This window comes from Lycium barbarum, chromosome 1 (genome assembly GCF_019175385.1).
Source record: "Lycium barbarum isolate Lr01 chromosome 1, ASM1917538v2, whole genome shotgun sequence".
Taxonomy (NCBI): domain Eukaryota; kingdom Viridiplantae; phylum Streptophyta; class Magnoliopsida; order Solanales; family Solanaceae; genus Lycium; species Lycium barbarum.
Genome location: NC_083337.1, coordinates 47,786,840 through 47,803,689, shown reverse-complemented (window position 1 = coordinate 47,803,689; position 16,850 = coordinate 47,786,840). Strand labels below are relative to the sequence as shown.

Here is a 16,850-nt window from a genome sequence, read left to right as displayed (position 1 = left end):
TCATTCATATTAACCACATTATCTAGATTCCTCAATTTGCCTCTAATTCACCCACATTCATGATTATAACACCCATCTTCATCTATTTGTCTAAAGTGTTTAGTTCATGATCTTAATACCATTTATAACACATTCATATCACAACACAACAACATTCATAACTCAATTCAAACTATTTCTCAAAATGTCACTATTCATCATTCATGACCTAGTTGACCACATTTTCTACAATCCATGTATTTTAATTCTTCAATACCTTAAACATCTTGTAAAAATCATGAATCTTACCTTAGAAGTTGTAGGAACAATCTTTGGTTGATAATACTCTTCTTTGAGCAAAACCCTAGTTTTTCTCCATTTGGATTTCTTGACTTGGATGATCCTTGATGACTCCCTTATCCTTGATTCAATTGTCTTAATGTTATGGATGACTTATAACCCTTGGAAACTCATATAACAAATGTAGAGAGAAGTTCTAGAGAGAAGTGGTGTAATGTTGTAAATGAAATAAGACAAGTCTTGATCCTCATATTTAATGAATTGAAAAATTTGTGCTGGGTGAACAGTGGTCGTCCATGGAGGTTTACGGTCCGTATTTCAGTTTACGGACCATCCCTCGTGGTCATTTTTAAGCTTAAGCAGAACCAGAAACTTTGGCCTGCATGCATGGTGATTTGCGACCATGGTTTACGGGCCGTAAATCACTTTACGGTCCGTCCACCAGGTCGTATTTTAGCCATTTCCTCTGCTGGCAGAAAGTTGAAGTTGGACATGCCAGTTTACGACGTCAAGTTTACGGACCGTATTGCACTTTACGGTCCGTATTTTGCACTATACCACCACTGGGCAGTTTTGCCAACTTTCAATTTTTCTCATTTCTCGACTTTTCATTCTAATCATCCACATCCCTTTACATACATTTCCCATTAAACATTATACACTCGCACTCCTCGCACACATCATTAGTTCATTTACTTGTGTACCAACGGAAATTTTTCCGAGGTGTAACACTCTTCTTTCATAAGGCATGGTTCTTTGTCCAATCATCGAAATCTTCTACGAGCTTATGATATTCTCCAAATACTTCTATCTTCAAACCTACTAAGCTTATGATTCTCGATATGTTACGATTGTACTAAGTCCCTCGTATGACGAGTAGGCCTATAAAGATAAATGTGATGAACGGCGATAATAGTAATGACGATGTTGATGACGATCATGATAATGATGTAAATAGTAAAGATGCTTATGAGCTATTATGTATATGTGTCTATGTATGAATATTATGAACACCAAGCTTATGAGACCGGGTAAGATATGTAAATAAGTATGTATATGATTACGTAACGCGCGCACACCTTTGCAGATGGTACAGATAACCCTGACGCCTTGGTAGGGCCAGGTAGATATGACCCTGACACCTTGGAAGGGCTAGGTAGATGTAACCCTGAAGCCTTGGTAGGGCCAGGTATGAGTAACCTTGAACCTTGGTTGGCCAAGTATGTATGAAACACCGATCCTGCATAGTCGGGTATGCTATGTAAATGCTATGTATATGATATGATTATGTATATGATATGGATATAAGTATGAATACGAGTATGATACGATATGAATGTAAATAAGGGCATGTATACGAATATGAGTATAGATATGGAACGGATACGGACATGGATGTAGGTACGTAAATACGCATTAGAAACGGAAGTATCCTAGGTAAGGCAAGTAAATGCCTATGACGATGATAACACCATCTCCCATCTTGTGCTATTTCTTATGTTGCTTATTATGCTTCTATATTGATATTGATCATGCTTTACATACTCGGTACATTCTTCGTACTGACGTCCTTTTGTTTGTGGACGCTGCGTCATGCCCGCAGGTGCACAGGGAGACAGGCTTGATCCATAGCTACATTCTCAGAGGCTATATAGCAGAGCTCCATTTCATTTGGAGCCATAGCTTTTGGGTACTTATTCTTTTGTGTATATAATTATGGGCATAGCGGGGTCCTGTCCCGCTCATGTGTTATGTTATTCTCTCCTTAGAGGCTCGTAGGCATGTGTATATGGTTAGATATGTCTGGCCTTGTCGGCCTATATTTTGTGTATCATTTTGATAAGCCTTGTCGGCTCATGTACATTGATGTGGCATAGATGCCAATGATGATATAAAGGCATTTTTTTCCAATGGGACTAGCGTGATGAATGAATAGAAGTATGTTAAATTATGTGGCTCACCTATATGTAAGAGTAAGCACAAGTCAAAGGTGTCACGACCCAACCCCGTAGGCCGTGACTAGTGCCCGATCTGGGCACCCGAACCCATCTATCAAATATTATCTCAAATTCTATTAACTCATTCTAGTATATGGCGGAAGCCGACAAGGCTTTATTTCAAATTTAGGTAATTTCCAGAAAAATTTCGGCAGAGTTTCCTTTGTTTTACGGACTATCCAATATACCCTGCACGCAGAAAATACCAACAAAAGCCACACAGGGCTAACCAAGCAATATATAAACATATGCGGACCGGCCTCCTCGGCGTATAGGATCGCCCAAACAACATATGCGGACCGGCCGCCTCGGCGTATGGGATCGCCCAAACGACATGTACATACATCCATACAGAAAGACCCTAACCCACAAACATGTCCACAGACCTCTAAACAGACCGACAGAATCATATGACAGGACAGGGCCCCGCCGTACCCATGAACGAATATATACAAATGCACTAATAAAAATATATATACCAAAAGTATAAGCTCCGGAAAGAGAGGAGCACTCCGAATAGCAGAAAGGGTGTCCTAAACAGGTGGATCACCAGGCTGTGCGTCCGTACCTGCGGGCATGAAACGCAGCCCCCGGAGAAGGGGGTCAGTACGAAATATGTACTGAGTATGCAAAGTAGAAGGTACAGAAATAAATCTGAACAATAATCGAATCAGATATATAGAAAATAATACATATAAAAAAATATCAAAATGTTTATTTCCAAAGTATAAATTATGCATAGGGCAGAGGAAAATGTGGTCGCCCGCCTGTCGATGGCGCCACAACACAGCATAACACCAGAAAGTTTCAAATCTCCGAATCCCCGTCACACATCACAACACAGCATAACGCCAAACACAGCATAACGCCAAACATAAGTGGAACCCGGCCCTCGAGCAAGGAGCACGGTGAACCATAATCACAGCATAACACCGGAATGTTTCACAAAGCGCACGACAACAGAACCAGCCCGGGAACCGGCGAACGATATCATAGTAGGCACGAGCGGAGTAGTGAGGAATCATATGCATAAAATCATTATTATAAATCCGAAGGATAAGTAAAATAGTCATATTCGAAATCGGAATAATAATTATCACTTTTTGATTCAAAGTTGTCGAATTTACATAAAGGGCGTCGCGGGACCCACGGACGAGTATAGACCCGAACTGAACCCGCCTATGAAAAACATACCCATTATACATCAAGCAAACTCCTATAAAAATTATTGGAGCGATCCGAGCCTCTATGCGAAAAATATGGCATTCAGAGATTACAAAATTCCTTAAAGTGAACATTTTCTATGCGGATTTCGGAAAGCGATTACTTCAAATACATCATGGTTCATATTTCATAAAAACATACATAAGAGTGCCAAAGAATATATATATGGATCATAACATGCTCGGATCTCGAATTTGGAATTCCCTTAAAGCTCTAATCTAGCCTATGTGAAACTAAGGCATGCCAAAAGAAGGAAGGTTGATTTACATACCTCAAACGCTCTCCAATATGATCCAACTCAAGCTAAGTCCAAACTATGATTCGGGCTGCCCACGATCTAAAAATAAGCCATAAAATGCCAAACATTAGCTAAAGACTCTTTGGGCATTAAATTCCAATTTCGCCCTTAATTCTACAGAAATTTGGGCAGCATTTCCCCTGTAAATAGGCTACCCCGAGAATTTAACTCGGCCGTATCAATCAACAACAACAACAACAACCAACCTAACAACATCAATAATAAATTCGGAAGACAAAATAACATTAATAGCTCTCTTTTTCATCATTAGACAACTTTCCAAATATTCAATTCAACGGCTCACATTCAAGCCACCACATCGCCTACACATTTAATTATCCACCCGAGTCTTTACCACAATATTCTAGGACATTCTAAACAATCCACATAATATTTCCAACGACCCGAAAAGTTTTCCACTGTTTGGCCGAAAACAGTCCCCTTTTTCCATTCCTCATTTTCAAGTCATGTTTTGTACCACAATCCACAATATAACGATATGATTTTCATAAAATATACAATTTACGTCAAACGCACAACTAGCCTCAAAACAGCCCACAATTTCTCAACATCAATCTTGAGCCACTTAAACACTTATTTCCAACTAGAATTCGTTTCGACGATAACTAAAATACTAAGCGATAGTATTACGATCTTCGACACATTATAAAACTCACATTCGCCCGCGCCACACACATACACATGTTAATGATTCTTATATATACAAATTTTATTCAATGCACAAAGTTCTCCAAATCAGTCCGCAACGCTTACTATGTCAATTTGGGACATTAAATTCTCATTTCTAACCTACAAGTCATCACCATAACCATTACGACGCTAAGCGAGATTTATTCCTTCTTTGCTACAATTTGGAGGCTATAAACACGGCTACACTACACATATACATGTATCGATGATTTTTATTCTTTTCCCCACTCGATACCAATCTAACATAATATAGAATTAATTCATCAATTCTATTTGTCAAACCCATATACACGGCTAGAACACCCATCACACAACCCACTTCCAATCATACTATATTTCATGATTTCCATCCCTATTAACATACCATAACATGAATAAATGTTCACAACACAAAAACAAGAGCAAAACATACCTTTCTTCTTCAATCCACCAAATAGTTAGGGTTTGCAAATGGGTACAACTAATGGTTGGATGACCCGAACAACTCTTCCACGCTACTTAGGGACCTCAATATAGTGGGTTAACACCAAGGAAATAATTTTTGGGAAGCTAGAATTTGATTTGGTTTTCCTAAGGTTGGGCCGAAAACAGTGGGGGTTGGGAACTCTCTATTTTCTTGTTTTGTGCTAAGTGATGAAGTGAATAAATGAGGAATGAAGACTTGGTCTTCATCTTTTAAGTGGTTCACAAAATATCCACATTTCCTTGGGTCCACACAATGTGTTGGACCAATTACAATTGGTCACACAATGTGTGGGACCCCTTTTTAATTCACACGGCCCCCATGGCATTTTTGGCACCACATTTTAAATTCAAATTTTATGAATTGTGGTCCGAATTTTCCCTAAGTGTTCAATGCCAACAATTTCATATATAACTTATATCTCAAAATAAAATCAAGGTCAAGAATCCCGACTTTGTATCCCGAAATAATTTTTTTTTTGTCCTTAACTTATCATAATAAATCCAGATTATTCCACTGTACAAAAATACCGGTTCTAACAAAAGGGTGCCCGGGTGGGTTAGCACCGGGTGCCCGATGCAGCCAATGCGGTAGACTGCATTCTGGACAGTGTCGCCAAGGTTCGAATGCTTGTTATACTTGTGGCCAGGTAGGGCACATGATGAGAGATTGCCCGTCGATGAGTGGCAGAGTTGGGGTTCAGGCCACAGGCTCAGCAGCTGGTTCTTCTTTAGTGCGCCCGGTAGGGCAGACTCCTCAGATATCAGTAGGCCGAGGTAGAGGTAGAGGGGCAGCATCTACTTCAGGTGCCGCTCAGCCCCGTATATATGCTTTAGCCGGACGACAGGATCTTGAGTCCTCCCCCGATGTGGTTACAGGTACATTATGCATATTTTCCTATGATCTATATGCCTTGATAGATCTGGGTTCTACTTTTTCCTATATTACCCCGTACGTTGCTGGTCGCATTGGGGTGAAACCTGAGCCAATCAAACCTTTCGAGGTATCTACTCCGATTAGTGATCCCGTGATAGCTAGACAAGTGTATAAAAATTGTGTGATAGTGATGTGTGGTCGCCGAACTAAAGCTGATTTAGTTGAGCTTGAAATGTTGGAATTTGATATGATCATGGGTATGGATTGGTTGGCCTCATGCTATGCTAATGCTGATTGCCGGATGAAGGTAGTTCGCTTTCAATTTCCGGGGGAGCCCGTGCTTGAATGGAAGGGTAATGCAGCATCTCCAAAAGGTAGGTTTATTTCCTACCTTAAGGCAAGAAAGATGATAGCCAGGGGCTATATTTATCATCTAGTTCGGGTCCATGACACCGAGGCAAAACCGCCAACTTTCCAATCCGTTCCAGTAGTAAATGAATTCCTAGATGTATTTCCAAATGAAATTCTAGGCCTTCCTCCAGAAAGAGAAATTGACTTCGCCATTAATGTGTTGCCGGACACCAAGCCTATTTCTATTCCTCCTTATCGAATGGCTCCGGCAGAATTGAAGGAGCTAAAGGCACAATTAAAAGATTTGCTCGAAAAGGGGTTTATCAGACCCAGCTCATCGCCGTGGGGAGCACCAGTCTTGTTCGTGAGAAAGAAAGACGGTTCCCTACGAATGTGTATCGATTATAGGCAGTTGAACAAGGTAACGATAAAGAACAAATATCCTCTCCCAAGAATTGATGACTTATTTGATCAACTGCAGGGTGCCAAGTGGTTTTCTAAGGTAGACTTGAGGTCGGGCTACCATTAAGTGAAGGCTAGAGAAGCAGATATTCCTAAGACAGCCTTCAGAACGAGATATGGCCATTATGTGTTTCGGGTGATGTCGTTTGAGTTGACTAATGCTCCGGCCGTGTTTATGAATTTGATGAATAATGTGTTCAGGCCACTCTTGGAATTGTTTGTGATAGTATTCATTGATGATATTCTGGTGTATTCTCGCACAGAATCAGAACATGCCGATCATTTGCGTATCGTACTTGGAATTCTTCGAACACGAGAACTATATGCAAAATTTTCAAAGTGCGAGTTTTGGCTGAATTCTGAAACATTTCTAGGCCATGTCATGTCAGATGACGGTATTCGAGTTGATACTTAGAAAATTGAAGCTGTGAAGACCTGGCCAAGGCCTACAACACCTATAGAAGTTCGTAGTTTTCTAGGATTGGAAGGTTATTACAGGAGATTCGTAGAGGGCTTTTCATCTATTTCAGCCCCATTGACGAAACTAACCCAGAAGTCAGCTAAATTTCAATGGAATGATGCTTGTGAACGCAGTTTCCAAGAGTTGAAGGACAGATTAACCTCAGCTCCAGTCTTAACACTTCCAGAAGGATCAGATGGCTATGTGGTGTATTGTGACGCTTCCGGTGTTGGATTAGGATGTGTGTTGATGCAGCATGGTAGAGTTATTGCATATGCCTCAAGACAGCTGCGGAAGCATGAAAAGAACTATCCAACTCATGATCTTGAATTGGCTGCAGTTGTTCATGCGTTGAAGATATGGAGACATTACTTGTATGGCGTATATGTTGATATCTATACAGATCACAAAAGCCTCCAATATATTTTTAAGCAGAAGGAGTTAAATCTGCGGCAGAGGCGGTGGTTAGAATTGCTGAAAGATTATGATGTGAATATTTTATACCACCCGGAAAAGCAAATGTGGTAGCTGATGCGCTTTGCCGCCGATCCATGGGTAGTTTATGTGAAGTCCTTCCGAAAAAGAAAGAGATGGTTCACGAGCTTTACCAGCTAGCTAATCTCAGAGTGCGTGTAATTGATGCAGGTAGTGCAGGGATTGGTATTAACGATCCCATGGTTTCCCCTCTGAATGTGGAAGTGAAAGAGCGTCAGTATGAAGATCCGCAGTTGAGCCACTACAGGGACACATCTCATGAAAAAGAGAAATCTCCATTTAAAACTTCGATGGATGAAATCCTTAGATACCATGGCAGGCTATGTGTTCCGAATGTTGCAGAATTGCGCCGACGAATTCTGGAAGAAGCCCATTACTCTCGATATTCTATTCACCCAGGCACAACAAAGATGTATCACGACCTCAAATTGAGATATTGGTGGGATGGCATGAAGAGAGACATAGCAGAATTTGTAGCCCAATGTCCAAATTGCCAACAAGTAAAGATCGAACATCAAAAGCCAGGAGGATTATTGCAAGTAATTGAAATCCCTACTTGGAAGTGGGAGATTATCAATATGGATTTCATTGTGGGGTTGCCTCGTTCCCGAGGCAAGTATGATTCTATATGGGTAATTGTGGACAGATTAATAAAGGCATCTTATTTCCTTCCAGGTAGGACCACATACTCCGCAGAAGATTATGCGAGATTGTATCTCAAGGAAATTGTGCGACTTCATGGTGTTCCATTATCCATCATTACGGATAGAGGAGCGCAGTTTATAGCCAAATTCTGGAAATCTTTCCAAGAAGGTCTAGGTACACAGGTGAAGCTTAGTACGGCATTTCATCCATAGACCGATGGACAAGCCGAACGTACTATTCAGACCTTGGAAGATATGCTCCGAGCGTGTGTGCTGGATTTTGGTGGTAGTTGGGATGATCACCTACCCCTTATTGAGTTTGCTTACAACAATAGCTACCATTCCAGTATCCAAATGGCTCCGTATGAAGCCCTATATGGAAGAAAGTGTAGGTCCTCAATTAGATGGTTTGAAATAGGTGAAGTACAGTTAATCGGCCCTGAATTGATTCAGCAAGCAGTCGAAAAAGTCAAAGTGATCCGGGAACGATTGTTAACAGCTCAAAGCCGCCAAAAATCTTATACGGATAATCGCCGACGAGACTTGGAATTTCAGGTTGATGATTGGATATTTTTGAAGGTGTCACCAATGAAAGGGGTGATGAGATTTGACAGGAAAGGGAAGTTAAGTCCTCGATACATCGGACCTAACAAAATTATCCGTAAGGTCGGCCAAGTAGCCTATGAATTGGATTTGCCTTCAGAGCTTGAATTAGTTCATCCAGTCTTTCATGTCTCAATACTCCGCAAGTGTGTTGGAGATCCCAAGAGAATTGTTCCAATAGATGATGTACAAGTGACAGAAAAGTTGGCATATGAAGAAGTACCCATTGCCATCTTAGACAGGCAAGTATGAAGACTTCGAAACAAAGAAGTGGCTTCAATTAAGGTCCTATGGCGGAATAGCAATCGAGAAGAGATGACTTGGGAAGTAGAAGAGAAAATGAAATCCAGGTATCCACACTTATTCCAAACCCCAGGAGAAGTTCAAGAGGAGGCGCCGACACTATAAGGTATGTATGCAGTAAATGTAGTATAATAATTAGAGTGTTTGAATACCCCTATTTCCATCATTTCTCAAATATTATGTCCCCTATCTTCGGGGGCTTTCGTAAGCCTTTCTTAGAGTTTTATTATATTGTAGACCTGTGAGGCAGATTATTATGGGTTGTGGTGACAGGATGGTAGCGCCATGTTACAGGGGAAACTCTAGCGAAATTTTTGAAGAATTCCCGAGTACTTAACATTCGAGGACGAATGTTCCAAAAGGGAGGGAGAATGTTACACCTCGGAACTTTGGTTTGCTGAGCGGAGAAGGGACTAACGTAAGTTAAGGTGAGCATGATGTCCCTACAAGTAAGAAGGGATACTAATAATTCTAATTAAGATTCCAAAGGAGTTAAAGGCAAGGGGGAAGAGCTCGTTAAATGAAACTTCACCGTAGTTTTGTGAAAGGGGGGTTCGACGGTCGTTCTTTGTACCGTCGAACGAGTTGACGCCCCGTCGATTGTGTCATAAATTTTAGCTGGAGAGAAGACCCTTCGACGAATAGGTCGACGCTTCGTCGATCAGTTCGACGAACCGTCCTTCTCACCGTCGAATGAAAGGAAATGACAGATTGCTCACTTGAAATTTAACGACTTCGATGCCTAGATCGACGCTCCATCGATCGCACCATACATCTCGGTCGGGACTGATTTCATGAATTAATATAAGACCCCTCCCTCATTTTATTTCATTTCATCTCCCACTCTCTTCTCTCTATGACCTCTCTAGAACCTTCTCCACCATTCATCCACAAGAAATCAAAGGAAAACCATGGTCAACTACACCAAATACATGAAATCAAGTTTATGAAACCCATTAAAAGTTCAACTAGGCTAAGAAAACTCAAGAAGAGTGAGTTAGGGTTTTGGTGCAAGAAGAGAAGTTCCACTCAAGGGTTGTTCATCCATCATCTAAGGTGAGTTTTATGACCCTTTTATATGGTTTGAGTGGTTGAAAGTTGAAACACTTGAATTGTGGAAAGACATAGAAATGGGGTCATGAATGTGTGAATAGTGTCATTGTTGAATAGTGATTGGAATGAATTATGAATGTTGGTGTGTTGTGATCGTGAATATGTTATAAGTGACACTTAGACCATGGAATAAGTATTATATATGAGAAAACGCGATAACAAGTTATAATCATAATTGTGGAGAAATCAAAGAGAATTGGTGAATTGTGGTAAGTGTAGGTAAATGATGATTGTAGTTGCTATACTGTGAATGTTGTTATTAACGTTGGGAGTTGATATAGATTGTGGGAAAAGTAGTATAAACAAAGGAAGTGCCGCCCAATTTTCCCTAGAAATAGTGAAACGTTCTTATACGAGTAACTAATGTTAATGCGATTCCTCTCGAAGGTTGAAACGCGAGCATCGAAGGAGGACGATCAAGTGATAATATTGTTAAACGATAAAGGTATGTGAGGCTAGTCCTTTCCTTCTAATGGCATGAATCCTATAGTATGTTTTTCTTTCTTCTCCATGAATATCTTAAGTTCCGAAAAGATGCGAGCTGATATCCCTAATTAGCTACACAAGGTAATGAGTTAAAGTATAGAAGTTCTAGAAGTCCATGATATGATGTCATTATTGCTTACACTCACCTCATATACTATTCCCTTTAAGGTGAGGCAGGATGTTAATGAGTGCTCCATAAGGAAATCGGGGGATCACGACCTTACGTCACCCCGATGAAGCATAATTGTCCTTGAGTTTTTATGCATGCACTGTGATGAGCATATTATACTGATGATATAACACCGCGCTTATTTGGCCGAGCAGTCACCGCTAAGGCGGGAAGCTATACACCATGGCGAAATGGCATGGGCAGACACCACTAGTGGGCGGCAGGAGATGATACCCCGGACGCAGGAGGCCTGGACGCAGGCTAATGATTTTCACACCGATCCGATATGGACGGGCAACTTATATAGTTATGCATATATGATGTGATGATGATTATGAGTAAGCTAACATGCATCACTCATTATCTATGTGACAGTCAGATACAGATGCCCCTTATTGATGTTTTCTTTATTTCATTGATGTGATATTATTGCTTATGCCTCTCATACTCAGTACAATGTTCGTACTGATGTCTATTTTCTTTGGACGTTGTGTTCATGCCCACTGGTAGACAGGGAGGTGATCATGCTCCAGACTCGTAGGAGCCGTTAGCTGTTGAGAGCACTCCATTGTTCCGGATACCCCTTTTTTGTACATGTATGTTTTGGGCACGGCGGGGTCTTGTCCCGTCCATATGTCTAGTACTCTAGTAGAGGCTCGTAGATAGGTAGTGTGGGTGGTATGGTCTTACGAGGTTGCTACCACGTGTATATATATATATATATGTATGTATGTATGTATGTACTATTTCAATGACCAAAAGAATTGTGCATATAAAAGTATTTATGTTCTCGAATGAAGGGCGATTTTCTCAAAGTTGAGTATGACATCGATAAATGAGCATTAAATGAGTGTGATAAGCAGTAGAACGAGGGATGCTCGGTGGTTAGCCCCGGGTACCCGTCGCGGCCCCTGGTCGGGTCGTGATAATTTTTATAACCGAAGGGCTTATGTATATAAATGTAGATATGCTTGAAATTGAAAGTGGTTTTCCTTATGACTAGAAGTGTGAGAGTAATAGATAAATGCATAACAAGTATGATGACTAGCAGTGTGAGTGATGCTCGGTAGTCAGGTTCGGGTATCTGTCATGGCCCCCTAGTCGAGTCGTGACAAAAGTGGTATCCGAGCAGTTCAGTCCTTGGAAGTGTCTACGAGCCGTGTCTAGTAGAGTCTTGTTTATGGTGTGTTGCGCGCCATATCTATAAACAGGAGGCTACAAGGCATTTAGGAAAATGACCATTCTACTCCTTACTAGATTGTGTGATAGAGCCACGTTATAAGATTTTCTCCTCCCTAACTGTGCGTTATGATTTCAGTGATGCCGCCAAAGTGAAAATCTACAGCCGCCCCGAAGGGCAAGGCTACGATGGAAAGGCGGATCGAAAGGGAGCCGCCAACTAATGTAAAGGAAGGTGAATCACATAATGAGGCTCTATCAAACACCTCTCATACTCCACCTATTATAGAAGAACAAGAGGGGGCTTCAGTTCCAGCTCTGATGCCTCCAGTCCCTCCACCAGCTGCTTCGGGTCAACAAATGATCGAGGCTATTCATCTATTGACACAGTTAGTTGCCGCTCAGGCACAACGGCAGAGTGCAGGTTTATGTGATAGGGCGACTAGTACTCGAGCCCGGGATTTTATGAGGTTAAACCCTCCAGAAATTTTTGGGTCAAAGCCAGATGAAGACCCACAAGGCTTTATTGATGAGATGTTGAACATTGAAAATTATTCATGCCTTCGAAACCGAATCTGTGGAGTTAGCGTCTTATAGACTCCGTAATGTGGCGGTTCTTTGGTATAATAATTGGATATCCTCAAGAAAAGAAAATGCACCTCCCCCGGTTTGGCAAGAATTTGTGGATGCCTTCATCCGCCACAATTTTTCACCTGAGGTTCGTCGGGCTAGAGCGGATAAATTCTTAAATTTGAAGCAAGGAAATATGAGTGCCCGGGAGTATAGCCTTCAATTTAACTCATTGGCTAGATATGCTCCGACCATGGTGGTCGATATGGGAGATAGAGTGCATAGGTTCGTGAGAGGCCTAGGGCCACATTTGTTCAAAGATTGATTGACAGCTTCATTACAGGAGAGGATGGATTTTTCCCGTATCAGGCCCATGGCCAGAATTTAGAAGAGAAACAACATCCGCAAAGGGGTGAGCGCGATATTGATAGAGGGTAGAGTAAGAGGGCCAGATCTATTGGTGTCGGTAGGGACTATAGAGGGGGATCGAGGCAGTCGCATTCCAGATATTCAGGCCGGTCAGTGACTAGTGCACCTCCCTAGTTTGCAGGAAGGAGATTTGATCGCTCCATTCATTCAGGACAGGGTCAGAGTTCGAGAGCCTCAGGTTCTCAGTTTGGGGGTGATTTTAGCTAGTGGAGACCACTAGTACCACGATGTAGCCAGTGCGGTAAGTTGCATTCTGGTCAGTGTCACCGAGGTTCAGATGCTTGTTATGCCTGTGGCCAGGTTGGACATATGATGCGAGATTGCCCCTCAATAAGTAGTAGAGTTGGGGTTCAGCCCACAGGATCAGCGGCTGGTTCTTCTTCTGTGCACTCGATAGGGCAGACTCTCCAGATCCCAGCAGGTCAAGGTAGAGACAGAGGAGGAGCGTCCAGTTCAGGTGGCACCTAGCCCCATATCTATGCTTTAGCCTGATGACAGGATCTCGAGTCCTCCCCGGATGTGGTTACAGGTATACTATCTATATTCTCTCATGAGGTTTATGCATTGATAGATCCGGGTTCTACGTTATCTTATATTACTCCCTATATTGCTGGTTGTATTAGGGTGAAACCCGAGCTAATTAAACCTTTTGAGGTATCTACTCCAGTTGGTGATCCCGTGATAGCTAGACAAGTATACAAGAATTATGTAATTGTGGTATGTGAACGCCAGACCAAAATTGATTTAATTGAGCTGGAAATGTTAGATTTTGATGTGATTGTGGGTATAGATTGGTTGGCCTCATGTTATGCCAATGTTGATTGCTGCATGAAAGCTATTCGATTCTAATTCTCGGGAGAACCCGTGCTTGAATGGAAAGGTAATACAGCGTCTCCAAGAGGTAGGTTTATTTCCTACCTTAAGGCAAGGAAGATGATAGCTAAAGGCTATATTTATCACCTAGTTCGAGTTCATGACACCGAAGCAAAGCCACCAACTTTTCAATCCGTCCCGGTAGTGAATGCATTTTCGGATATATTTCCAGATGAGCTTCCCGGTCTTCCTCCGGAAAGAGAGATTGATTTTGCTATTGATGTATTGACAGACACCAAGCCTATTTCTATTCCTCCATACCGAATGGCTCCTGCAGAATTAAAAGAGCTAAAGGCCCAGCTGAAAGATTTGCTTGAGAACGGGTTTATTAGGCCCAGTTCATCACCGTGGGAAGCGCCAGTCCTGTTTGTGAAGAAGAAAGATGGTTCCTTATGGATGTGCATTGATTATAGACAACTGAATAAGGTGACGATTAAGAAAAAATATCCTCTCTCGAGAATCGATGATTTGTTTAACCAATTACAGCGTGCCAAGTGGTTTTCCAAAATAGACTTGAGGTCAGGTTATCACCAAGTGAGAGTTAGAGAAGATATTCCCAAAACAGCCTTTAGAACAAGATATGACCATTATGAATTTTGGGTAACGTTATTTGGGCTGACAAATGCTCCGGCGGTGTTTATGAATTTGAAGAATAATGTATTCAGGCCACTCTTAGATCTTTTCGTGACCGTGTTTATTGATGATATTCTGGTATATTCCCGGACAGAATCCGAGCATGCAGACCATTTATGCATTGTCCTTGGGATTCTTAGTACTCGTGAATTGTATGCAAAAATTTTCAAAATGCGAGTTTTGGTTAAATTCTGTGACTTTTTTGGACCATATTATTTCAGCTGATGGTTTTCGAGTTGATATTCAGAAAATAGAGGCCGTAAAGACTTGGCCGAGGCCTATAACCCCTACAGAAGTTCATAGTTTTCTGGGATTGGCGGGTTATTATAGAAGATTTATGGAAGGGTTTTCTTCTATCTCAGCACCATTGACGAAGCTAACTCAGATGTCAGCGAAATTTTAATGGACTGATGCTTGTGAAAGCAGTTTCCAAGAGTTGAAAGACATATTAACTTCGGCCCTAGTCTTGACACTCCCAGAAAGGCCAGATAGTTATGTTATGTATTGTGATGCCTCTGGTATTGAGTGTGTCGATGCAGCACGGTAAAGTCATTGCCTATGCTTCAAGGCAGATGCGAAAACACGAGAAGAATTATCTGACCCATGACCTTGAGTTGGCTGCAGTTATCCACGCAATAAAGATGTGGAGACACTACTTGTATGGTGTACATGTTGATATCTATACAGATCACAAGAGTCTCCAATATATTTTTCAGTAGAAGGAGTTAAATCTACAAAAAAGGCAGTGGTTACAGCTACTGAAAGATTATGATGTGAGTATTTTTTACCATCCCGAAAAAGCGAATGTAGTCGTTGATGCACTTGGCCGCAAATCAATAGGTAGTTTCAGTGAGGTTCCTTTGGAGAAGAAAGAACTAATCCATGAGCTCCACCAACTAGCTAATCTTGGAGTTCGCTTAATTGACTCAGGTAGTGCAGGAATTTGTATTGATAATCCAACTGTTTCTGTTATATCCCGTATTTTGCACATTCGGATATTTTGACATAATTGCGACAAGTTAAAGACAAGGATGTATTTTGATCTTGTTTAATACATAAGTTATTCATGAAAATATCGATGCGGAAATATTGAGGAAGGCTAAGGGCAAATTTGGAAATTAGAAAAATAGATTTCATGAATTACAAAAATTTGTCATGAAATAAAATGGGCTTGGAATAAAAAAAAATTGGGCTTGAAAAATGGCCAAGTGTGGCCGGCCAAGGGGGGATGGGCCAAGGCCCATGTGGAAGCAAAATTAAGTAATAAAAAGGGATGACCCATTATTATTTGGTCATCTCCAATTCAAGAACATTCAAGAAAAAGAACTCAAGACCAAGTGAGAAGGGCCTTTCGGCCAAGAACAAGAAAAGGAGAAAAAATTTGGAGCCTTCAGTTTTGATCCAAAAAAATATTTTCTTCTAGTATTCCTACTAATTTGAAGGTCCTCTTTAACGTGGTATAATTGTTGGAGCAAGAAGATCTCTATTTGTTGCAAGTTCATGATTCTAGCCAAGTGGGAAATTAAGGGAAAAAGGTAGGATTCAATCTTCTTTTATATGTTATGGATGGTTGTGCATGTTGTAGTATGTAGAAATGAATGAAATTTATGAAAATATGGAAGTTATGTTGTGGCCGTGTGAAGGTAGTGTGTGGCCGTGTGGTTATTGTGTAGTATGGGGGAGAATGAATCAATTTCTCTTAGTATTTTGGTTGTTGTTGTGATGGACTCTATGATAAAAATGAATGCTTAATAATTCTAGTGGAAGTTGTAAGTGTCGGAAAGTTGTTCTAGAAGCTAATGTGAGCTTAAAACCATTTCTTTTGTTTATGGAAAATAATGTTGCTAGCATGTGAATTGTTGGTGTAATTTATGAAGTTGGAAGAGAAGAAATGTGTTATTATTGTTCTTGTTGAATTTGGAAGGTTTCGGGTGAAGTAAAATGTTGATTGGGTTGTTGGAATATTATGTGAATTGTTAGAAGCATTCTTGAATCATGTTAGAAAGATTTCAGATTAATACATGAATGTGGGATCATTGGTATTAGCTTAAATATATGTGATTAAATTGGATATAAATGAAATGTCGTGAATTGTGTGACAAGAGTTGTTGATGTTAGAACATGTTTTAGGATTGATTGTTGAAGTTGTTAGTATGACTGTTGGTAATGTTGTTAATAATTTGGCTGAGTTGAATTCTCGGATTGTTGATTCTTGATTTGGCCGAGTTAGAT

General features: G+C 40.9%; 1 long non-coding RNA gene across 1 annotated transcript; it reads right to left on the bottom strand.

Annotated features, from left to right (window-relative positions):
• Positions 1-2,278: 2,278 nt before the first annotated feature.
• Positions 2,279-5,136, bottom strand: LOC132636708 (uncharacterized). Its single transcript, XR_009581398.1, has 3 exons — positions 4,922-5,136; positions 3,772-3,837; positions 2,279-2,844 (listed from the first exon to the last, which is right to left on the bottom strand). It is a non-coding gene; the product is annotated as an uncharacterized LOC132636708 (long non-coding RNA).
• Positions 5,137-16,850: the final 11,714 nt, after the last annotated feature.